Source organism: Oryctolagus cuniculus, chromosome 11 (assembly GCF_964237555.1).
Source record: "Oryctolagus cuniculus chromosome 11, mOryCun1.1, whole genome shotgun sequence".
Taxonomy (NCBI): Eukaryota; Metazoa; Chordata; class Mammalia; order Lagomorpha; family Leporidae; genus Oryctolagus; species Oryctolagus cuniculus.
Genome location: NC_091442.1, coordinates 85467347 through 85493103, shown reverse-complemented (window position 1 = coordinate 85493103; position 25757 = coordinate 85467347). Strand labels below are relative to the sequence as shown.

Genomic DNA, 25757 nt, shown 5'->3' with positions numbered 1-25757 from the left:
AAGAACAAAGAGTTTTTTTCTAAAAAAAAAAAAAAGAGTAAATACCATAGATGAAAACTGGTAGCAATGTAAGAGTCAAGTGAGAAGATAATTTTACTTTTTTCTCTTATCTAAAACCAAAGAACTTTGTTTGCCATTGGCAATGTTTGGCTTACCAAGTGAGGAAGACATTCGGAAGATGTGACGCTGAGTGCCAGTTCTGTGGGACTGAGCCCAAAGCTCAGACGATGCAAATCCAGGACAAAGACATGTTGGAAGAACACGATGATGACCACAAAGCCCGCCTTGTTATCTGTTACACACATGGTCCTAATGAACATTTTAAGCCTCTGAGATTTCTCTGAGCAAACTTCTTGACATGTTCTTATATAATTCCCACATCTACTTTTTGTTAAACTTCTTTTCATAAGTTGTGAGGATAAATAGGGACTTGCACATTAATGCCTATTCAAAATAATAGACAGCACAGTCGAACTGGATGGGATAGCTAGTTATACTGAGCCCTCTCAAAACTGCACAAAATCGGATTTATAAATAGGAGGAAAACTTGTACTTTCTCAAATTTTAAAATCTTAAAATCCACAACTGTAGGTATGATTATTTTATACCTTGATAAGCTGTTTTACTGTATGTGATTTTTATTTAAAATATTTTTTGGAGATGGACACTGTAACACAGCACGGTAAGCAGTTGGAATCCCATATGAGCACAAGTTCAAGTCCTGGCTGCGCTGCTTCTGATTCAGCTCCCTGCTAACATGCCTGGGAAAACAGAAAAAGATGGCTCAAATGCTTGGGAACCTGCCACCCATGTGGGTAATCCAGATGGAGGTCTGGGCTCCTGGCTTCGGCCTAACCCAGCCCCGGCCATTGTGGCCATTTGGGGAGTGAATCCTTTCTCTGTCATTATGGCTCTCAAGTAAATAAAATAAATCTTAATTTTTTTTCATTTTTATTTGAAAGGCAGAGAGATAGAGAAACAGACTGAAGAGACAGACAGACAGAGACCTTCCATCCTCTAGTTTACTCCCTAAATGCCTGAAACAGCCAGAGCTGGGCCAGGTCAAAGCTAAGAACCCAGGATTCCATCTGGGTCTTCCATGTAGGTGGCAGGGGTCCACGTACATGTGCCATCATCTGCTGCGTCCCGGGGTGCAGATTAGCAGAGAATTGGATCTGAGGCAGAGTCGCCAGGACTAAAGCCCAGTACTGCAACGTAGAATGACAAAATCACAGGTGGCAGCTTAACCTTCTGTGACACAATGCCTGCCCCATGTGTGTACTTTTCCAAACCACTTTTAGTGTTAATTTCTATAAGAAAACTGGTAAGAGATAAAAATATTGGATAAAGATTCAGAACCATCTTAAAAATCTCATTGTAGTCAGTCATAAAAAAATACAGCTTAATTTTGATACAGAATATATTGCCAGCTCTCTTTTTATATATTCATCCCTCATTCTGTTTGACCCATTGTGTTATCCATACTACATTTCTTTATTGTTTTTACATTGTGATAACTTTTTGGCAAACTTTCTGCTTGTTCATCATTTTGGAAAATGAAAGCAAAACAGAAAGTGCAAGAAAGTTTATTTTTAAAAAATCCCACTACCAAGAAAAAAAAAAACTACCATGAAAATAGAAGTGGGCGTTAGTTCTCATCTCTTTCTCTGTGTTTGGAGAAGAAAGATAAATATGACTATGAGAGTCCAACTCTGGGTTCCCTGGACACAGATGCTAAGATGAGGTTTGGGGTGCCAGATATTTATAAGTGATCAATACACATGAAGGTCAAAGGAAAGACATAGCATTGAGCACAGGAGGTCAGACTGTGAAACAAGCCCAGAAAAAAAAAATGGGAACAACCGAGCAAGGCATCCTGGGACATGTAATGCTCCTATGGAGCCTGGGGAGGGGCCTTCATACTCCCACTTGATCATGGAATGCAGGCTGGCCCAGAAAGGGTGGGGCCTGAGCAAGAATCTCTTTGCAGCTCTGGCTGTTCTTAAGAGGACCTGGCAGCCTTAGGCTGTCTACTGACCCCATCCCTTTCCAATAGGCAGCAAGTCCTTCCGTGGAGTGAACTGGGCAGTGTAACATCTGTGTGTGTGGAGTCTTTGTCAGTCTTTATTTGTAGAAATTTACCCAAGAAACCTATTCCTCCAGTCACATTAGCAAGTCAAGGAATTAAAACTTCTAATGGAAATAGCTTATGTAGTACCCAACAAAGTAAATTTAGAGTTGTTTGTGCATGTTTGATCTGGTTAAATTGCTTTTATAACTTCATTATCTTGTAGTTTTAGAAAATATTGCTATGGGATGAAAAAGGTTTTAAAGTGCTCATTTTAATTTTACTGGATAGGTAGAGAGAAGGAGGGAGCCAGGAAAAGGGTTTGACAGGCAGAGTTAGACAGTGAGAGAGAGAGACAGAGAGAAAGGTCGTCCTTTTCTGTTGGTTCACCCCCCAAATGGCCGCTATGGCCGGCGCACTGTGCTGATCCAAAGCCAGGAGCCAGGTGCTTCTTCATGGTCTCCCATGTAGGTGCAGGGCCCAAGCACCCGGGCCATCCTCCACTGCCTTTCCGGGCCACAGCAGAGAGCTGGACTGGAAGAGGAGCAACTGGGACAGAGCCAGTGCCCCAACCAGGACTAGAACCCAGGGTGCCGGCACTGTAGGCAGAGGATTAGCCTAGTGAGCCGCAGCGCCGGCCTGCTCCTTAATTCCTAATTGTTGAATGATAAAAGCTGAAGTAGTATTTTAATAGCTCCATTAAACAGGGAAAATGATAAAAATGTACTCCCAAAATTTTAATCTTATAAAAATTATCCGTAATATATAGCATTTCAGAGTTTATCACGCTAGCTTTGGTATAAGTACTGTAATTTGAACCGGTGACTACCAAAAAACCAGACCACCTTAGATGTGATCTTCCTCGAAAAAGGTGTGCTTTCAGATTATTATATGAAATTAGTAGCATCTAATCACTATAGAAACTCAATTTTTGCACATGACATTTCATGTTAATTATGGGGTAGCATTGGAAATTTTTAGAAAACTGTGAATAAATATGAATCAAATTTTTGATCTTTTATGTAAGAGTTCTGTAGATAGCTATGTGAAAGTTAAAATCTTAGGAAAAGAAAAAAAAAAACCCTAAAATCCTAGTCTTCCTGCTGATGTGTCATGTCCTTACACTGTTAGAAACTAGGAGGAAAGCCTGAAGAACATGTGTCCTGGTCTCTAAGATATGCTGACCTTGGCTTTAGGATTGATGAAATCAAAATTTGATATCCAGCACTGAGTAGTAACAAACATACTAGGTCCAATTTGTCTGTCACCCTCTTCAAATACTACTGCCCTCTTAGATTCCTCAAAATACTAAGGGAATTTGAGACCAGTCTGTCTCCTAGAATCCTAGTGAGTTCTATGAATACATTCTCAGAGCTGGATTAGAAACATTTGCACCTAGTTCAGATATCACATAAACTATTTCAGAATCCGTGCCCTCCCATCACCATGGCAACCAGGGGTATTTTCAGAGAAGTCAGTCCATCAATAATATCTTCTCAGCTAATTCTGAGACCGGGGATTTCAGAATCTGTGACAGCTGACACTAACCCACATGCACCAATATCTTCATGCCAACATATTGTTAGTCGAGATTTTGGTTCCATGCGTTAAAAATCCAACCTAAACCAGTTTATATTAAGGACAGGAAACTCATTGGCTCATGTGACTGGGAGGCCTAGAAGATAAGACTGCTTTAGGCACTGGTCAATGCATGTTTAAAGATGTCTGCATAAAACTATTCCGTTTCCTCAACCTTTCAGTTTTGCTTTCCTCTGTGATGACCTGAAGCACATAAAGACGTTGAATACCCCCCATATACTAACTGGCAGCTTTAGACTTACCTAAACCTACAGGTAGTAGTTCCAGGGAACAGAGATACCCTTTTTGCAAAACAAACTCCTGCAAAAATCCCACAGAAATCTCTGATTGGCCTGGTCTGGGTCACGTGTTCCCTAAGCCTGAAGGCCAGTCATCATCACCCTAACAGACTGGGCTAAGAATGAGGTAAGAATAATTTCACAAGGAAAATTAAGCATTGATGAAATGTTTGCAAATCAGGCATTCTGGTTATGTTGTTTCTCACAGACAGCAAAACATGAGAATCAAAATTACGCAAATTCCACATAGCAGCCAGAGGAGGGATAAACTTTCTAAGTGAAAAGAATGCAGGTTGAGTAATAGAGGGTTGAGCAGTATATAAGCCTGAACAATCACAAAGTGACAATAGTTTCTTGACTAAAAATTTGCTTGAACTTATCTCATCTAACAGTAAAGCCAAGACTAGATTTCAGGCAGACATAGTCCAGGGCTGAGACCCTGTGACTTGGATATAGATTCTCTACAGAGCTCTACTTTCCCTATAATGACTTAAAGAAACAATCCTTGAGCAGAAGTTCATTGCCTCTTATTGGTACAATTTGAAAGAATAATGCACCTTCCATGAACAATCACTAAACTAGATATATGTGGTACTTTGGTCAGACATGAGTTACATGCTCACTCTGGGAGCTTGCAGCTGGGGTCAGTTTTGCTCAAACTACATTGTGGCTGCAGACAATACAAAATAAAGTTCTGGTGCAATGCCAGAAAAGGCAGAAGAAAGATCTCCCTATAGGAGTAGTCTGTCTGTGTTTTGCAAACATCCATGATGTAGAGTCTTGAAAATGGCAGGAGAGGATGAGATGAAGCATTTAGATAGACTTTTAAAAATGTAGGTAACTCTTCAATTATCGAAGAACGTCTGAATCGCAATGAACAAAACACGCTTTCAACACAATTTACACTTAGAATCTTTGCTCCCTGTGGCTGCTCTGATGGAATCTATTTACATCTTGGACTTTCAGTCTCTCTCTATTTGAATATAAATTCAGCTATTGCAGCTTTGTAATCATTCCAAGGCTTCAGGTTTGCTGTCTCTCTTGGTATCTCAGATCATCACCTATTGGATGCTATGATTCATCCTAATCTTCCTGTATCATCTCCACCTGTCCCTTTATCTGTATTTCCATGACATCTCAGCACTCCAATTCTACAATTATTTTTAGGTCAGGTCTCCCTATCATCTCTCTCTTGCCTCCATCTACCTATAGGCAGTAGCAGCTCTTCCTCCTTCAGGAATTTACAATTTCTTCTATCTGTAAAGGCAGAAAGAACTTAACGTTTTTGAAATTTAAACAGGATTTTCCTTGGGAAAGAAGAAAGATGCACATTTTTCCATCACATAAAGTGCAGATGTGATGCAATGAAAATGGAAAATATTGGGGTTGGCATGATGGTACAGTGGGTTAAACAGCAGCTTTCAACACCGGCATCCCATATGAACGCTGCTTCAAATCCTGACTACTTTATTTCCAATCCAGCTGCCTGCTAATGAGCCTTGGAAAGCAGTAGAAGATGGCCCAAGTACTTGGGACCCTGTCACCCCTGTGGGAGACCCAGATGGAGTTCCATGTTCCTGGTTTCAGACTGGACCAGACCTAACCATTTGCAGGCATGTAGGGAGTAAACCAGTAGGTGGAAGATATATTCTGTGTGTGTGTGTGTGTGTGTGTGTCTTCCCCTCTCTCTGTAACTCTGCCTTTCAAATAAATAAATCTTTAAATACATTTTTAGACAAAAAGAAAATGAGAAATATTGAGGTAGAGAGAGGTTGAAAGTTCTAATGATAGAGCCCACATCTTCACAGATACACAGAGTTAGACACTCAAAGACATGGAGAAAAAGTTTGCAGAAGAAGCTGTGGAGAAAGTGGCAGGTCCATCCCTTGGATGAATGAATACATTGCTGAGCTGCTGAGGAATTCCAGTTGAGGTAGCATAAGGGAATACATTATGTTTTTCTTCTCTTGATGTTTGAAGGTATTTTAAATATTTGTTTGGTAGGTAGGTTTGTGCCTAAATTTCATTACTCTTAAAATCAGCAACATGGATCACTTGCCTTCTAGGTTAGTATCAGTAATGAATTCAGCCTAAAAATAAGTTTATGATCTTCAAATACCTTTGATCAAAAGTTGGATAGGCAAACCAGAAGACCTTTAATTAGAGACTTTTACCACAATTGTTTTAAGGTCCTGTAGGTTTAATCCTTCATCAGTGATTCTTCAATCCTTGTGTTCCTAAGAGTCACTTAGGGCATTTTTAAAAATGCAAAGTGGTAAACTTTGGCCTTAGAGATTCTGACTCAGTAGGTCATGTTAGAGGTCCTGGATGTGTGATATTAAAAGAACTGTATGCTTCTGTGATAGTTTATCCCTAGGCCAGGTTTTAGACACACAACTCGATTCCAGGGGACAAGTCCAGTACAGTCACTCTGTGCGAGAGCTGACCTACTGTGTCATCCTTTCCACTAACTTTATCCCGACAGTGAAAGCTCCAATGTACCTTTCTTCCACTTCACACTATTGTATATTTAGTCACCTTGCAGGGTAGGATATGGTCCTCGGTAATTTACAAAGCTGTCCAAATGGCAAATGGTATTTACAAAGGAATCAAAAGGACAACGAGCAAAGCTAAAACCCCGAGGCATCACATTTTAATGGTTGGATGACAGGAGGTCTCTGCAAACTGCATTTGTAACTACAATATAATAGGGAAATTTGTGGGAAGCATTATCCAAATTCCCACAGAAGAATTTCTTAGATATGATAAAGTAATAGTAGAAATAATGGCACATTTTACATACAAGAGCTTATTAAGATATATGTGACTCTTGGCCGGTGCCACAGCTCACTTGGCTAATCCTCCACCTGTGGCGCCAGCACCCCAGGTTCTAGCCCTGGTTGGGGTGCCAGTTCTGTCCCGGTTGCTCTTCTTCCAGTCCAGCTCTCTGCTGTGGCCTGGGATGGCAGAGGAGGATGGCCCAAGTGCTTGGGCCCTGCACCCACATGGGAGACCATGAAGAAGCACCTGGCTCCTGGCTTTGGATCAGTGCAGCGCGCCAGCCGTAGCGGCCATTTGCATCAACAGAAGGAAGACCTTTCTCTCTGTCTCTCTCTCACTGTCTAACTCTGCCTGTCAAAATAAAATAAAATAAAATAAAAAGATATATGTGACTCTCATAATACAAAACCAAGGACTCTGAGCTATAATTGAACAATGTAAGAGTGCAAAAGGTACAACGGTGATGCAACATTTGCTGTGAACTTAAGAATAGTAACTCAAATCACCTGTCTGATGTCTGTAGCAGAAAGCAATGTAGCCGGGATCAGGGGAACTTTAATATCCTAGTTTGTGAGCACAGAAGCACCAGTAGAAAGCTGTGCATGCTCCCTGCAATGAGAAAGTAGCAGAAATTAGATTCCATGTTTAGGGAAGGTAAGAGATACAATCTGATTTATTTTTAAGGGATGAACAAGATTCATTCCCCATCATTTCTGAGTATGTGCAGACTCTTCTGGATTGTTCCTCTTTGGTATATTTGAAATCCCAAGTGAAGACAGAAGGTTGAGTTGGGTAGATACATGAGATAAGGTCACGTTAGGGGACAGAGGTAAGGAGATGCAGACATGATGGAAATAAAAGAAACATATTATTATACAGTTTCTCCCAGTTAAAACAGAGAAAACTCAACAGGAACTCCTCTTTTCATTCATTAATTCAATTCATTTAACAACTTTAGTGAGCTACTGTTACATACTGAGGTTCACTAAACTTTTGTTTTTTTGTAAGATGACCCCTCCTCCCCTTCATACTTTATGAATGAGAAAAACCAAATAAGGTAATCACAAAATTCCATTACTCTTAATATCAATATTAAGGGAAGGAGATTGTAAAGAGAAGCAGAGAATCATCTTACTGAGAAGTACTCACAACTCCATAAAGCTTATAGAGTACTAAAGAGTTTAATAAATGTGAAGACGTATAAAAACTAGATGGTATAAGGATATCTATTTTTAGAAAATAATTGCATAATTATTGATACAAATAATATTTATATTAATAATACAAATCCATGTCATTGTTCAAAAGGATGTATATTTCCAGCAGCCCTTAAATGTTTTATAAGGTTTGTATGGACAATAAGAAGGTAAGATATGATTAAAAATGTTGAAAATGGGAAGTAACAGGAAGTAACAATCTTAGTACTTAACTTCAATATATAATAAAGTATATTAAAAATTATACAAGGAAATAGGCATTTATCCTAGCTGCTAAGAGGATGGCATCTCACATGGGAGTACTTGGGTTTGATTCCCAGCTCTGGATTTTGACCAGCTGTCTGCTAATGCAGACATTGGAAGGCAATACTGATGGGTCAAGTAATCAGATCCTTAACACCCACATGGGAGACCTGGGTTGTGTTCCCAGCTGTGAACTTCGGTCCCAGCTTCTCTCTCCCGCTCTCTCTCCCTTTCAAATAAATAAATAATTTTAAACATCAAAATAAATGAAACAGGGCATTGTTGATACAAAGAGAGACTTTAAACAGAAAAATTCTAGAAGGAAATTGCCTTATATATAAGAACTAAATCTATAATAATAGAAATCCCACAAATTAGAATATTTCAATAAGTGTTTTACAAAATGTTTTGGGAAAAGGTAATTTAAATCAACCCACAACATATGTACCAATGTAAATTCCAGGGGAATTAATAGGAACCATCATGTATCATTATCATCTATAACTACTACCTAGTTTGACAGAGAAAACCGCAAATTAACAGAGGTTATGTGATTTTGATGCAGCAACTTTGCTTTCCCCAATAAGGATACTACCTTATCTTATGTTGAAATTTTAATTTAAGGAAAGATTATTTAAGAGCACAACAAAATAAATCCTTTCAGTGGTTTGGGGATTCTGAAATTAAACATATGTGTGTGTTAATGGGTGGATTTCATGAAATGAATGAAATACAAAAAAAAAAAAACATGCTTTCCAATAAATATTCAAGAAATCTTGCATCACAGTACAGATTGTAGATCATCATACTTGGCTCATGACCTTCCTATCAGCCCTTCATTTAATATTCTTATGTAGTAATGCACAGTGACTCATTTACTTATTACGTGTTAAAAAAATTGTGGTCAGCAAGATTGTGACTTGAGCTATCTCTAAATATTTTGTGTCAGAGAGAGATTTTTCTTTATTTAATTGAACAAAAACATGTTGACTTGGTCATCCAAAGGTATTCTGGGGACTCTATTTTTATCCCTATCTCACCATGACTGGAGTCCGGAAAACATCTTTTAAATAAGCTTATAAAAAAAAAAAAAAAGACAAGCTGATTTGGATCATGGGAAGATACCAGGAAAACGGGGGAGCAACTGCATTCCTGGGACATAGTCAATTGAAATAATCTACAGAAAGAAGAGAGACTCAATGGAATAGCAAGACATGTACAGACACACAGCAGCTCACGGAACACACTGGTGACTCAGGCAGCTGGTGGCTGGCAGGGAGGCCATCTTCCAAGAGTGAGGTGAAAGGAGTCTGAAGAAACCTGTGCTCCACTGGTGATCGTGTCTGGGGAACAGACTTGAAGTCCCCACTGACTTCGAGTCCAGGTGGGTGAGCTGGCAGCATGCAGGGTGCCCACTTAACTCTATGAATGGAGGGTACATTGATTTTCTCCTTTGCTCTCATCAAGGCACCTGACAAGCGTGGGAAGTGCCATCTTTCTAGAATAAGGTGAGTATATTCTGCCCTGGAGAGTTAGCAGGGGGCAGGGTGCACACTTGTCACATTGTTCCCCTTCCCTCCTCCCACCAAAGTACCAGACTCAGGGACAGGGCGGATCTCTCTTTGGATGCAGAGCTCATAGGACAGGGAGTGGGTCCCCTGCACCTTGTGAATGGAGGAATCTTGTGACTGTGTGATAGGCTGAGATAATGATGTACAGTGTGGCTAAGTCTTTGGGCGATTACTGAGCCTGACTCCAGAAGGTCAGAATTGCAGAATACTAGAAATGGACAATGTAGAGGGCTCCATGCTCACACTATAGAATGCATAGATTCTTTTGAAGTTCATGTGCCTAAGTGAGCAAGGGTGCTGACACAAAGAGGTCCACCTTGGCACAGAGAAGGGCAGAGGCAGATATCATGCAAGCCAGGAAGTTCATCCCTTCTCTCCTGCTGTCTACAGAGGAGTGCTATCAGGCATAATCTGAGTGTTACCCTGGACTTTTGCCCCACCCACAAACGCTGGTCAGGGCTTCCTTGCCTCACCTGGTACACAGCTCAGGATATCCCTGAAGCAGAATTCTACTATGCCTAGAGGCACATTCCAAAGAACAAAGACAGCAGGGTAGATATCAACAGATATCTCCAGATGTTTTAAAAAGCATAGAAATAAAAGAAATATGAACAAGGAAAACAATAGGATGCCTCCAAAAGAACACAACAATACTTCAGTATTTTACTGTGAAGATGAGGAGATTGATGAAATGCCTGAAAAATTTTAAGAGAATGATTATAGGATTACTCAAAAACACAGATTGTAAGATTACTCAGAAACATAAAGAAGCAATTATATGAGTTAAGGAAATCTGTGAACAATATGGGTAAAAAAGACATGGATGAGAAATTCTTCCAGGAAATAAATACTAAAAGAAATCAAACTGAAATATTAGAACTGAATAATTCAATATGTCAAATATAAAATACAGGGAAAAGCATTAAGACAGACTTGATGAGGAAAAAAGAAAGAATATCACAGCTGGAAAACAAAGTTTTTGAAATAACTCAGTAAAAAATTAGAAAAGGGAAAACAGTGTTCAGGATCTATGGGATATCATCAAACAACAAAATACACAACTCTTAGGCATTTCTGAAGGATTAGGAGAGCAGAATGACTTAGAAAACTTATTCAGTGAAATAAAAGCAGAAAATGTCCCTAATTTGGACAAAGATATGGAAATTGAAGTACAGGAAGCTCATAGAACCCCAAATAGACATAATCTGAGGAGATCTTCTCCATGGCATATTATATTTAAATTTTCAAAAGTAAAACACAAAGAAAAAACACTGCAGTGTGTAAAAGAGGAACACTGAAGTGCCTTTAAAGGAACTCCAAGTAGACTGACAGCAGATACCCTACAGAGAGATAAGGTCCAAGTCCTTAAAGAAAACAAAACTGTCAAACCAGAGTACTGTACCCAGTGAAACTCTCATTTATAGATGAAGGTGAAGTAAAGACTTTCCAAAACAAACAAACAAAACTGAAAGACTTTGTCATCATCCAGCCAGTCTTACTACACACAAACATCGAGAAATATAACCAGTATAATGAAAGAATGTGAGGGCAGAAAATCACCTAATAGTACAAAGGAGATCAAAAACAAATAATAGTAATATTTACAGAAAAATGGCAAGACCAAGACTTTACTTATCAATAGTAACCTTGAATGTAAATGGACTAAACCCTACAACTAAAAGATACAGACTGGCTGAGTGAATGAAAAAACAAGACTCATCTATATACTGCCTCAAGAAACATACCTCTTCAACAAAAATATACCCAGACTGAAAGTGTAAAGATAGAAAAATGTATTCCATGCCAGTGGAAATAAAAAATGAGCAGGAGTAGCTATATTAATATGAGTCAAAATATACTTTACGATGAAAACTGTTAAAAGAGACAAAGAAAGTTATTGTGTAATGATTAAGGGATCAAGTCAACAGGAAGATGTGACTATAGTAAATATAAATGCACCCAATGCTAGAGGACCTAGTTACTTAAAACAAACTTTAATGGATCTAAAGGGAAACATAACCTCCAATACAATAATAATGGGAGACTTCGACACCAAAGTTTCATCAATGAACAGATCAATTAGACAAAAAAATCAACAAAGAAACAACAGAGCTAATATATTCTATCAAGCAAATGGATCTAATTATATCTACAGAACTTTTCATCTCAGAGCCACAAAATACATTTTCATCAGTGCATGGACCTTTTTCTAGGATAGACCATATGCTAGGCTACAACACAAGTCTAAATGAATTGAATTTTGAAATGATACCACATATCTTGTATAGAAATTAATGACCTAAGAAACACTAGAAAACATGCAAATGCATGAAGATTTAAAAACATGCTCCTAAAGGAACAGTGGGTTGTAGAAGAAATCAAGAGAAATAAAAAAGTCCTCCCCAAAATTAAAGATGACAACACAACATATCAAAAACTTATGGAATACAGCAAAAGCAGTGTTAGAGGAAGGTTTTTGGCAATTAATGCCTACATCAAGAAATTGGAAAGACATCAAATAAATTATTTAACAATGTATCTCAAGGATCTAGAAAAGCAAGAACAAACCAAACCCAAAATTAGTATGATGAAAGAAATAATAAAAATTGAAATAAAAAACCAGAAGATGAATGAATTGAAGACCTGTTTAAAAAAAATTGATAGATTATTGGCCCAACTAACTGAAAAAAGAGGGAGGAAAGAAGACTTAATTAACAAAATCAGAGATGAAAGAGGAAATGTTACAACTGATGCTACTGAAATAAAAGAATAGGAATTGTTACAGATTTATATGAATGAATTGGAAAATCTAGAAGAAAGGGATAGATTTCTGGACACATACAATTAACAAAAATTGATGCATGAAGACAAAGAAAACTAAATAGACTAACAACCAAGACAGATATTGAATCAGTAATAAAGACCTGTACAAAAAAGAAAATCTCAGGACTGATGTTTTCTCTGCTGATTTTTTTTAAAGATTTATTTATTTATTTATTTATTTGAAAGGCAGGGTGGCAGATAGGCAGAGGCAGAGAGAAAGAGAAGTCTTCCATCTGCTGGTTCGCTCCTCAAATGGTTACAATGGCTGCAGCTGGGCTGATCTGAAGCCAGGAGCCAGCCACTTCTTCCAGGTCTTCCAAGTGGATGCAGAGGCCCAAGGATTTGGGCCATATTCCACAGCTTTCCCAGGCCATAGCAGAGAGCTGGATCAGAAGTAGAGCAGCTAGGACTCAAACCAGTGTCCATATAGGATGCCGGCACTGCAGGCGGCAGCTTTATCTGCTGTGCCACAACTCTGGCACCTCACTGCTAATTTTTATGAAGCTTTTAAAGAATTAATCCCAATTCTTCTTAAACTATTCAAAACAAGTGAAAGGGAGGGAATCCTCTCAAATGCCTTCTGTGCAGCCAGCAACACCTTATTTCCAAATCCAGGAAAAGATACAACAAAGAAAGAGAAGTATAGACCAATATCCCTTATGAACATTGATGCAAAGATCTTCAACAAGATACTAGTTAACCAAATCCAACAACACGTCAAAAAGGTCATCCATCCATACAATTTATCCCAGGGATGCAGGGATGGTTCAACATATGCAAATCAATAAACATAATACATCAAATTAACAAACCGATGAATTAAAAACCACATGATTGCCTCAATATATGCAGAGAAAGGATTTGATAAAACACAACATCCTTTAATGATAAAAAAGAAATAAAACCTTAAGCAAGTTGGGTATAGAAGGAACACAATGAAGGCATTATATCACAAACCCATAGCCAGCATCATGTTGAAAGGTGAAAAGCTGAAAGCATTTCCACTAAGATCTGGAACCAGACAGGGACGCTCGCTTTCATCACTGCTATTTGATATAGTTCTGAACATTTCAGTCGGAACCATTAGGCAAGAAAAAGAAATCAAAAGATTCAAGTTGGAAAACATGAAGTCAGATTATCCCTGTTTGCAGATGACATGATCCTGTTTATAGGGGAACACTTAAGAGAGTTTGGAATTTGCTGGTTATCAAATGAACACAAAAATTCAATAGCATGTGTATACACAATCTGTGCTATGGCTGAGAAAGAACTTGTAAGATCAGCCCCAGTCACAATAGCTACAAAATATATACATACCTTGGAATAAATTTAACCAAGGATGTGAAAGATATCTATGATGAAAATTAAAAAAATAAGGAATGAAATAGAAGATACAAAAAAAATGTAAAAGCTTTCCATGCTTGTGGATTGGAAAATTTAATATCATCAAATGTCCAGACTGTGCAAAGCTATTTACAGATTCCATGTGAACACAATCAAATGCCAAGGACATTTTTTTTTATTTTTAAGATTTATTTATTTATTTGAAAGTCAGAGTTACACAGAGAGAGAAGGAGGCAGAAAGAGAAAGAGAAGTCTTCCATCTGCTGGTTCACTCCCTAAATGGCCACAACAGCTGGAGCTGGGCTGATCCAAAGGCAGAAGCCAGGAGTTTCTTCCAGGTCTCCCACGAGGATACAAGGGCCCAAGGACTTGGGCCATCTTTCACTGCTTTCCCAGGCCATAGCAAAGAGCTTTATCAGAAGTGGAGCAGTCAGGACTCAAACTGGTGCCCATATGGGATGCCAGCACTGCAGGCAGTGGCTTTACCTGCTACACCACAGCACTGGCCCCAAGGACTTTCTTTACAGCTCTAGCAAATGCTAAAATTCATATGGAAATACAAGAGACCTCAAACTTTAAACAACCAAAACAAAGCCAGAAGCATCACAATACTGATTTCAAGAAATACTAAAGGGTAGTTATAATGAAAACAGGCTGATGTGGCACAAATATAGATGTGTAGACCAATGGAAATGAATAGTAACTTCAGAAATTAATCCATGTCTCTACAACCACCAAACTTTGACAAATCAATCCCTGGAGAAAAGACAGTCTCATCAATAAATAGTGCTGGGAAAATTGGGTCTCCACATGCAGAAGTATGAAATGAGACGCCTACCTTACACTTTACACAAAAATCAACACTGGCCGGCGCTGCGGCTCAACAGGCTAATCCTCCGCCTAGCTGCGCCGGCACACCAGGTTCTTATCCCGGTCAAGGCGCCGGATTCTGTCCCGGTTGCCCCTCTTCCAGGCCAGCTCTCTGCTGTGGCCAGGGAGTGCAGTGGAGGATGGCCCAAGTGCTTGTGCCCTGCACCCCATGGGAGACCAGGAGAAGCACCTGGCTCCTGCCTTCGGATCAGTGTGGTGCGCTGGCCGCAGCGCGCTGGCCGCGGCGGCCATTGGAGGATGAAGCAACGGCAAAAGGAAGACCTTTCTCTCTGTCTCTCTCTCTCACTGTCCACTCTGCCTGTCCAAAAAAAAAAAAAAAAAAAAAAAATCAACTCTAAATGGATCAAGGATCTAAACCTATGACCTGATACACCAAATTACCAGAGGAGAACACTGGTGAAACTCTACAAGACATTAGCATAGGCAAAGGCTTCTAGAAAATACCCCAAAAGCACAGGCAATAAGAGTAACAATAGACAAACGGGACTACATCAAGCTAAGCAACTTCCACACTGCAAAGGAAACACTCAACAAAGTGAAGAAGAAACTGACAGAATGGGAGAAAATATTTGCAAACTAGAGAACTGATAAAGGGTTACTATCCAGGATATATAAAGAACTCAAGAAACTCAAGAAGAACAAAACAATCAATCCAATTCAGGAATGGGTAAAGGACATGAACAGGCATTTTTCAAAAGATGAAATACAAATGGCCAACAGACACATGAAAAAATGCTCAGGATCACCAGCCATCAGGGAAATGGAAATGAAAACCACAATGAGGTTTCACCTTACCTCAGTTAGAATGGCTAACATCTGAAGATCAAAAATAATAAACACTGATGAGGATGTGGGGATAAAGGTACCCTAATCCACTGTTGCTGGTAATGTAAACTGGTACATAATTATGGAAGAAGTATGGATATTCATCAGAAATCTGAATATAGATCTACCATATGACCTGGCCAACCCACTGCTGGGAATTTATCTGAACAAAATGAAATGAGAACACAAAAGAGTTATATATGCCCCATGTTTACTGCAGCTCAATTCACAATAGCTAAGATGTGGAATCAACCCAGGTGTCCACCAACTGAAGATTGGATAAAGAAAATATGTCATATATTTACACAATGGAATGCTACTCAACCATAGAAAAGAATGAAATCCTGTGCTTTGCAACAAAACGGATGTAACTGGAAGCTATTTATGCTTTGTGAAATAAGCCAGTCCCAAAAAGACAAATATGATTTTTCTCTAATATGTGGTAGTTAGTATAGAATACAAAAAAGTATAAGAATGAAACTGTTATCTTATGATTTGATTGTTGTTCTCATCCTTTGTGTACACGCTTGTGGAACATTGGCCTTTCTACTTTTTACTTGTTGAACATCATGATTAGTTGCCATAAGCCTGTGATTATAAAGTAAATTCAAATTATGTTATTGTAAATATTAAAGGAAAAAAGAAAGGAAGGAAGGTGGAAAGTGAGGTGTATTGATGGAAGTGGGGGAAGGAGGGGAGCATGGTTATCTTCTTAGAATATGAAATCTATTTTTTCTATTAATAAAAACTTAAAAATGGAAAAATTAAAAGAGACAAAAATGCTTAAACTAATTTATATTGTTTTAATTTGTCCATATTGGTAGGAATTTTTTAAAATAAAAAACATTAAAAATTTGGACAAAAGTATTTATACTTCATTTTATGGGCTGAGTATGTATGTGTATATGTGTGTTTGAGAATGTGTACCTTTCTCTGATGTAGAACAGAGAATTGATGATAACTAGGGTGACTTGAAAGAACTTTACCTTCCTTCCACATTTACACAAAATCCTTTTCTATATTTTTAGAGTATTTATTCATTTATTTGAGAGGCAGAGTGAAAGAAAGAGAGGGAGAGACACAGAGAGATCTTCTTTCTGTCTAGTATTCACTCCTCAAATGATCAAAACAGCCAGGGATTCCATCTGGGTCTCCCACATGGATGGCAGGAACCCAACTTCTTGAGATATAATCTGCTGCTTTCCAGGAACATTGCCAGGAACCTGGATCAGAAGCACAGATGGGACTTGATCCCAGGCACTCAGATATGGGGATGTAGATGTCCCAAGTGGTGGCTTAACCTGCTGCACTGTAACACCTGCCACTACATTTTTTATATACATGATAAACAATTTGTCAATCTCATGAGAAATGCAAGCAAACACAGCCTCACACTGTATCTCACCTCTTTCTCTGACTAGATAGCTGACCCTAAAGCTCAAAAATATCACATAAGTAAGAATCTTCAAGATGGACCTGTGTTGTGGCATAGCAGATAATGCTACCACCTGTGACGCTGGAAAAATATATGGGAAGTAATTTGTATCATGGTTGCTTCACTTCTGATTCAACTCCCTGCTACTGGCCTGGGGAAAACAGCAGAAGATGGCCCAATGCCTGGGCCCCTGCCACACACGTGGGAGACCGGAAAGAAGCTCCTTGCTCCTGATTTCAGGCTGTCCCAGCCCTGGCCATTGTGGCCAACTGGGGAGTGAACCAGCAGATGGAAGATCTTACTCTATCTCTCCGTTTCTCTCTGTAAATTTGAGTTTGAAATAAATAAATCTTAAAAAAGAGACAGAGAATTCTAGAGCTGCCACTGCCAGAGGGGCCAAGGATTTCTGGAGATTCTTCTTGCCAAGAACTATTGCTTCTTTCAACTTTTTTCTGCATACAAGTTAGACTTTAGCCCCCTAGGTATCCAATTTTTAAAATTAATACACATTTTCATACATTCCTTAGCATAGCCCTGACTGTTAATGAACAACTTAATACATTATCCCTCTTAGTAGTTTTTTTTGTCTGTTCTACTTAATATGACTGGTTTAATTCTGTAATTAATACACAGTTATTCTTAAGTGTTGAAAATTAACTGAAATGTGATCCCTGTTAAACATAAGAGTGGGAATAAGAGAGGGAAGAGATGTATAATTTGGGACATGCTCAAGCTGACTTGCCCCAAATGGTAGAGTTAGAAACATACCAGGGGATTCCAATTCAATCCCATCAAGGTGGCATGTACCAATGCCATCTCACTAGTACAAGTGATCAATTTCAGTTCACAGTTGATCATAATGAAAGGACTAAGAGTCAAAGGGAGCACATAAACAAGTCTAGTACCTGCTAACACTAACCGATAGAATAAATAAAGGGGAGAGTGATCCAACATGGGAAGTGAGATACTCAGCAGACTCATAGAATGGCAGATGTTCTAAATAGCACTCTGGCCTCAGAATCAGCCCTAAAGGCATTCGGATCTGGCTGAAAAGCCCATGAGAGTATTTCAGGCATGGAAAGCCAAGACACCCTGGCAAAAGATCTCTGTGAGTGAGATCCCAGTGGAAAGAACAGGTCTTCAAAGAAGGAGGTACCTTTCTCTGAAGGGAGAAGAGAACCTCCACTTTGGCTATGACCTTGTCTAAACAAGATAAGAATCGGAGAACTCAGAGGGCTTCCATAGCCTTGGAAACTCATGACTGGAGCATAGGGAGATTACTGATGCCATAGACAGGAGTGTCAATTGGTAAAGTCAACAACAGGAGTCACTGTGCACTTACTCCTCATGTAGGATCTCTCTCCTTAATGTGCTGTGCATTGAGATTTAATGCTATAACGAGTACTCAAACAATATATTTCACTTTGTGTTTCTATGGGGGTGCAAACTGTTGAAATCTTTACTTAATGCATACTAAACTGATCCTCTGGAAAAAAAAAAAAAAAAAAAAAAAGAAATTATCAACTCCCAACTTGACTCTCACTGGGATTAAACATGACAATAGGTCTGATCTGATTTCATCATCATTTAAAAAAAATCATCTATTATTTTTCACTTTATGTTTCTGTGTGGGAGCAAACTGTTGAAATCCTTACTTAATGTATACTAAGCTGATCTTCTGTATATAAAGAGAATCGAAAATGAATCTTGATGTGAATGGAAGGGGAGAGGGAGTGGGAAAGGGGAGGGTTGTGGGTGGGAGGGACAGTATGGGGGGGAAGCCATTGTAATCCATAAGTCGTACTTTGGAAATTTATATTCATTAAATAAAAGTTAAAAAAATAATAAATAAATAAATAAAGCTCTAAAAAAATTAATACACATTTTCATACATTCCTTAGGTATAGTTCCAAGAAGACAATGATATTTCCCTCCCTCCCCGTTCCTCCCAATCATTCTCCCTTCCTTCCTTCTCACATTTCATCAGTTCTTGCAAAGACATCACTCTATATTCATGGGCATAATGTACCAGTAACCATAATATCCAACAAGTAAAAATTAGAAAGGCTACTATTCCATAGGAGTATAAACAAGAGCTAAAAATGAGTCATATCACAAAACATCCATTTCATTCCAATACATTTTTGTATTCTTTTTTTAAACTTTTATTTAGTAAATATAAATTTTCAATATTAACTGCCACATACAATAATAAACACATGATTTGGTATTTTTGAGACTGGTGTAAGATAGGGGTCCTGTTTCACACCATGCATGTGGAGATCCCTTTTCCCCAGCACCATTTGTTGAAGAGACTGCCCTTTTCTAGGGAGTTATTTTAGCCTGTTTGTCAAAGATTAGTTGGTTGTAGATTCATGGATTAGTTTCTGGGGTGTCTATTCTGTTCCATTGGTCTACATGTCTATTTTTGTGCCAGTGTCAGACTGTTTTGATTACAACTACCCTGTAGTATATCTTGAAATTTGGTATTATGATGCCTCTGGCTTTGTTTTTGAGGTTTAAGATTGGTTTAGCTATTTGATATCTCTTGTGTTTCCATATGAATTTCTGTATCATTTTTTCTAGATCTGAGAGAAATGTCATTGGTATTTTGATTACAATCACATTGAATCTGTACATTTCTCTGGATATTATGAACATTGACTATATTAATTCTTGCAATCCATGAATGTGGAAGAATTTTCCATTTTTTATGCCTTCACTGTTTAATATTTCGTAGTTTTCATTGCAGAGATCTTTAACAAGCCTTGTTACATTTACTCCAAGACATTTAATTTTTTGTACCTACTGTGAATGGGACCGATCTTACAGGTTCTATCTCAGCCATGGCATTGTCTATGTTTACAAATGCTATTGATTTTTGTGTGCAGATTTTATATCCTTCAACTTTACCAAACTCTCTTATCAGTTCCAATAATCTCTTAGTGGGCTCTTTTGGATTCCCCTTATATAGGATCATGTCTTCTAGAGAGATAATTTGACTTCCTCCTTTCCAATTTGTATCTTTTGATTTATTTTTCTTGTCTAATTTCTCAGGGGTCCATTTTTGTATGGGTATCATTACTCTCCCAAACATCTGTTGTGGGAGAATTAAAATTAGGTCTAACTCTGAAAGAATGGTGAAATGAGTAACTATTGATTTTAAAATGCAGTGAGGCTTCTCACTGCTTGAGATCCCACAAAACTTCAAGAAACATTCATAATGCCACAAAAATGAAAGAATACCCTTCAATTAATCATGCTGTCTATGGATTTCATTTAGCAAATACTCAGGACTTACTAATGGATGGCATTGTTCTACACACTAGGGATGCATCATTGCGTTCGTCATCACCATCCAGGTCTACCAGGACCTTCGCAGGGAGGGAGTTAAGTCTAAACACTGATATATTTATTGATGCTTTATGCTCTAAGTCCAAGGAATAGTTTTTCTAAGGCTGTTCTGCAACCTGTGACCCTTTGATATCTTGTACCGCCAGACATCACTACCACCTCTTATTCTTATTCTCTCTGTTCCTCTCCACTCTTTCCTTCTCCTCTTTCTATACCAAAATCCCTCTCCACTTTTCTCTTCCTCCAGTAGTTTCTTCTGAAAACTGAAGCCCAGGAAGCAGGCTGTCTGTAAATAACTTCTGCTTTTTGTTCTGTAACATAGATTTCCTCTCTGGGAAACTGACATAAACGTATAGCTTGGGAGAAAGTGTACGAGTGAAAGGGCATGGAGACAGAAGAAAACACAAGTTTATTTGTCAATCAAAATCAGGAGGGAATTGTGGTGAGCGTCTAGAGAGCTTTTGCTTTCCCAAAGCCTGTTCACCTTTGGTTTCCTCGTTATTTTTTTACAAGCTCAGTCTGCCCCTTTGTAAAATTGAGTATAAGTTTATTTTTGGAGCAAGTCAAAGGATTTAAGGTCAGATTATGAACCTTATCTGGGTTCTAACACTTTTGTGATTCTGGGTCTTATTTCTATTATCTGATCCAAAGTGAAAAGGGATAAACCAGAAACATTCTGGCCTTTTATGTGTCTATTTTTCCTACCAAAGTTTCCTATTTCCATTGTTCCTTATTAATTCTGTATAAACTGGATGGATTTAATACTGACATTTTGAGCTTTAAGCAATTAAATGTAGACAGTAACATTTATAGCTACTGTAAAAGAAAAATCATATCTACTTCACCTATGTAGGAAAAGGATGTTCAGCCACTGAGATAAAGAAGTTCAAGTGATCCTATGTAATTTCAAGAATGCATTATACTTGGGCATTTTATGATATCTTCTGCTCTTTCAGACTCACAACTAAATTTGAGGCTTTTGAGACCAACATTTATCAAAAAACTGATACAAAAGGGAATATAATTTGATCTTGGGATGCTATACAAATAATAGTGAGGATAAACAAGGGGCATAAACTATAATTTGCATAATTTTCTAATCATCTTTATAGTAGGCTTCATAGAACACAGCAGTTAACTTGATTTTGTACAGCCTTGGCATGTCTATACTTGAGGGTGACTGTTAATTACTTCAGTGTGAAACCATTAACACTCTTCTATTTCTCTTTTTCCTAATTTATGGTTCAGAAGGAAGCTTGCGAATGGGATAGACCCTGATAAACAGTGTATTCCTGCCCTTTTTACAGTGCCTGCCTTCGTTGACTCCAAATAGTTCTTTTTCTCATCACATACTATGCCTTGCACAATCCCCTTCCTGAAATCCTTGGTAGGAATCCAATTCTCATTTCAACTACTAGACACTGCAAGAGTACTAGACACTGACAACAAAACACACATGACTTAATAGATGCTGGCTAAGAGATTGGTAATTTTGAAAATATATTACTCTCAGAGATAAATGGTTAAGAGGTCTCCTTTAAAGTTTCTATGGAAATTTTTATTTGCCCTGGGATTATTTATACAGTAATCATTTACATGTAGCTGATTAGTGGCATAGAAAGACAATCCCTAAATCCATGTCTGCCATGGTGATCTCTCAGGTAGGAAAAGCTGGGGCAATGTGACTGATTTGGTTCTACACATTATACAGCTCTCCAGGTAAGAAATAGCAGCACTATTACCACCAGGAGGTTATTGTTGAGTGTATTTATTTTTGCAAGTATTTGTTTCTTAAGTGTTATGTTTTAGTAACACTTCTTGAAATTTCTGAGATTTGTAAGCAATCTAATATTTACTGAACCCCTTATGTGCCAGGCTTTCTTCCTCAGACCTTTTGTACAAAGGAACAAAAAGGAAAGTAGGAGATAAACAATTTGGGACGTGCTCAATCTGACTTGCCCCAAACGGTAGAGTTAGAAACGCACCAGGGGATTCCAATTCAGTCCCATCAGGTGGCATGTACCAATGCCATCCCACTAGTCCAAGTGATCAATTTCAGTTCACAATTGATCACACTGATAGGTCCAAGAGTCAAAGGGATCACACAAACAAGACTAGTGTCTGCTAATACTAACTGATAGAATTAAAAAGGAGAGATCAATCCAACATGGGAAGCAGGATACACAGCAGACTCATAGAGTGGCAGATGCCCTAAACAGCACTCTGGCCTCAGAATCAGCCCTTAAGGCATTTGGGTCCAGCTAAAAAAACCCATGAGAGTATTTCAGGCATGGAAAGCCAAGACACTCTGGAAAAAAAAAATGACCTAAATGAAAGATCTCTGTGAGTGAGATCCTAGTGGAAAGAATGGGCCATCAAAGAAGGAGGTACCTTTCTCTGAAGAGAGGAGAGAACTTCCACTTCGACTATGGCCTTGTCTAAATAAGATTGGAGTTGGCAAACTCAAAATACTTCCATAGCCTTGGCAACTCATGACAAGAGCCTAGGGTGATTACTGACACCATAAACAAGAGTGTCAATTTACTAAGTCAACAACAGGAGTCACTGTGCACTTACTCCTCATGTAGGATCTCTGTCCTTAATGTGTTGTACAATGTGAATTAACGCTATAACTAGTACTCAAACCGTATTTTACACTTTGTGTTTCTGTGTGGGTGCAAACTGTTGAAATCTCTACTTAATTTATATTAAATTGATCTTCTGTATATAAATATAATTGAAATTGAATTGATGCGAATGAAATGGGAGAGGGAGTGGGAGATGGGAGGGTTGTTGGTGGGAGGGAAGTTATGGGGGGAAAGGCCACTATAATCCATAAACTGTACTTTGGAATTTTACATTTATTAAATAAAAGTTTAAAAAAAAGGAAAGTAGGGAAGTAGGAAACAAGAGGTATAGACATAATTAAATGTATCCAGTACAATGAACTTAAAATCTTAAGGTATTTTCATAAGGCACCAATTAGAAAAAATCTGCATAACTTGAGGTTCACTCTGTGAAGTTATTTATAATTTTGGAAATTTATTTTTAATCCAAGAGCCTAAGTTTCACACAAGAGCATGAAATATTACTTTGCATGTTTTAGCACATTAATCAGCCTCAATGTCAAAATGACCTAGAATGAATGAATGGATAGAATATAAATGTAATGACCAGACTCTGCTTTTAAAAAAAAGACACCCACTAAAGAATCCAATTATTTACACAATTTGAAATGTATGATGTAAGCTTTTTACACTTAAAACATAAAAAAGTAATGTTTCCTGTGATACCAATCAAAATACCAAAGACATTCTTCTCAGATCTGGAAAAAATGATGCTGAATTCACATGGAGGCACAGGAGACCTCAAATAGCTAAAGCAATCTTGTACCACAAAAACAAAGATGGAGGCATCACAATACCAGATTTTAGGAGATACTACAATGTCGCTCCCCCCCTTCGCGGAGGAACGACACTAAACCCTGCCTAGGTTTCATATCCGAGTCACGGCACCATTATGCCTCCTAGGCTGCCTATCCGAGTCACGGCACTATTATGTCGCTCCCCCTCTTCGCGGAGGAACGACACTAAACCCTGCCTAGGCTTCACATCCGAGTCACAGCACCATTATGTCGCTCCCCCTCTTCGTGGAGGAATGACACAGGACCCTGCGCTGTTCTTTTGTCTGCTCGGCCCTCCCCGGGTTTGCTGCTGGTTCTTCCCGGGTTGGCTACCGACCCTTCCACCTCCGTGGAAGGGCGGTTCCCCCTGCCACATTCCCCAATTCCGCAGGGGAGTGGCACACCGCCGGCCGGCTCTCTCGGGGGCTGCTCAGGTGTTCCTTCAGATAGATGTTCCCCTTAGATGTTCCTGGTGCATGTTGTCTCTCTCCTCCTTTATAGTCCTCTCCACCAATCCCAACTCTGCTACCCACATGCTGAGTACACTGCTCTCCTCCAATCAGGAGCAGGTCCTGCAGTTTATTGGTTGAACTGGAGGCAGCTGTGTAGAAGCTGTTTTCTCCTCTCCCAGCGCCATATTGTGGGAGAGCAGATGCATAGAATAAGTCTTAATTCCAGTAACAGTCTAGTCCGAGTTGCTCCCAGTTGCTCCCCACACTACAGGGAAGTTATAATCAATACAGCATGGTACTGGTACAGAAACAGATGGATAGATCAATGGAACAGAATAGAAACATCAGAAATCAACCCAAACATCTACAGCCAACTTATATTTGATCAAGGATCTAAAACCAATTCCTGGAGCAAGGATAGTCTATTCAATAATTGGTGCTGGGAAAACTGGATTTCCACATGCAGAAGCATGAAGCAAGACCTCTACCTTACACTTCACAGAAAAATCCACTCAATATGGATTAAAGATCTAAATCTAGGACCCGACACCATCAAATTACATTATACCATCAAAGAACATTAGAGAAACCCTGCAAGATATAGACACAGGCAGGACTTCTTGGAAAAGATCCCAGAGGCACAGGCAGTCAAAGCCAAAATCAGCTATTGGGATTGCATCAAATTGAGAAGTTTCTGTACTGCAAAAGAAACAGTCAGGAAAGTGAAGGGGCAACCAACAGAATGGGAAAAAATATTTGCAAACTATGCAACAGATAAAGGTTTTAATAACCAGAATCTACAAAGAGATCAAGAAACTCCACAACAACAAAACAAACAACCCACTTAAGAGATGGGCCAAGGACCTCAACAGACATTTTTCAAAAGAGGAAATCCAAATGGCCAACAGACACATGAAAAAATGTTCAGGATTACTAGCAATCAGGGAAATGCAAATCAAAACCACAATGAGGTTTCACCTCACCCCGGTTAGAATGGCTCACATACAGAGATCTACCAACAACAGATGCTGGCGAGGATGTAGGGAAAAAGGGACACTAACCCACTGTTGGTGGGAATGCACACTGGTACAGCCACTACGGAAGTCAGTTTGGAGATTGCTCAGAAACCTGAATATAACCCTACCATTCAACCCAGCCATACCACTCCTTGGAATTTACCCAAAGGAAATTGAATTGGCAAGTAAAAGAGCTGTCTGCACCTTAATGTTTATTGCAGGTCAATTCACAATAGCTAAGACCTGGAATCAACCTAGATGCTCATCAATAGAAGACTGGATAAAGAAATTATGGGACACGTACTCTATAGAATACTATTCGGTTGACTTACCTCAAACGGTAGAGTTAGAAACATACCAGGGGATTCCAATTCAATCCCATCAAGGTGGCATGTACCAATGCCATCTCACTAATCCCAGTGATCAATTTCTGTTCACAATTGATCATAATGATAGG

The 25757-nt window shown here is 38.8% G+C and overlaps 1 pseudogene; it reads left to right on the top strand.

The window, feature by feature from the left end:
- Nucleotides 1-660: 660 nt before the first annotated feature.
- Nucleotides 661-25757, top strand: part of LOC127490925 (large ribosomal subunit protein eL43-like) — a 92574-nt pseudogene continuing 67477 nt past the window's right edge.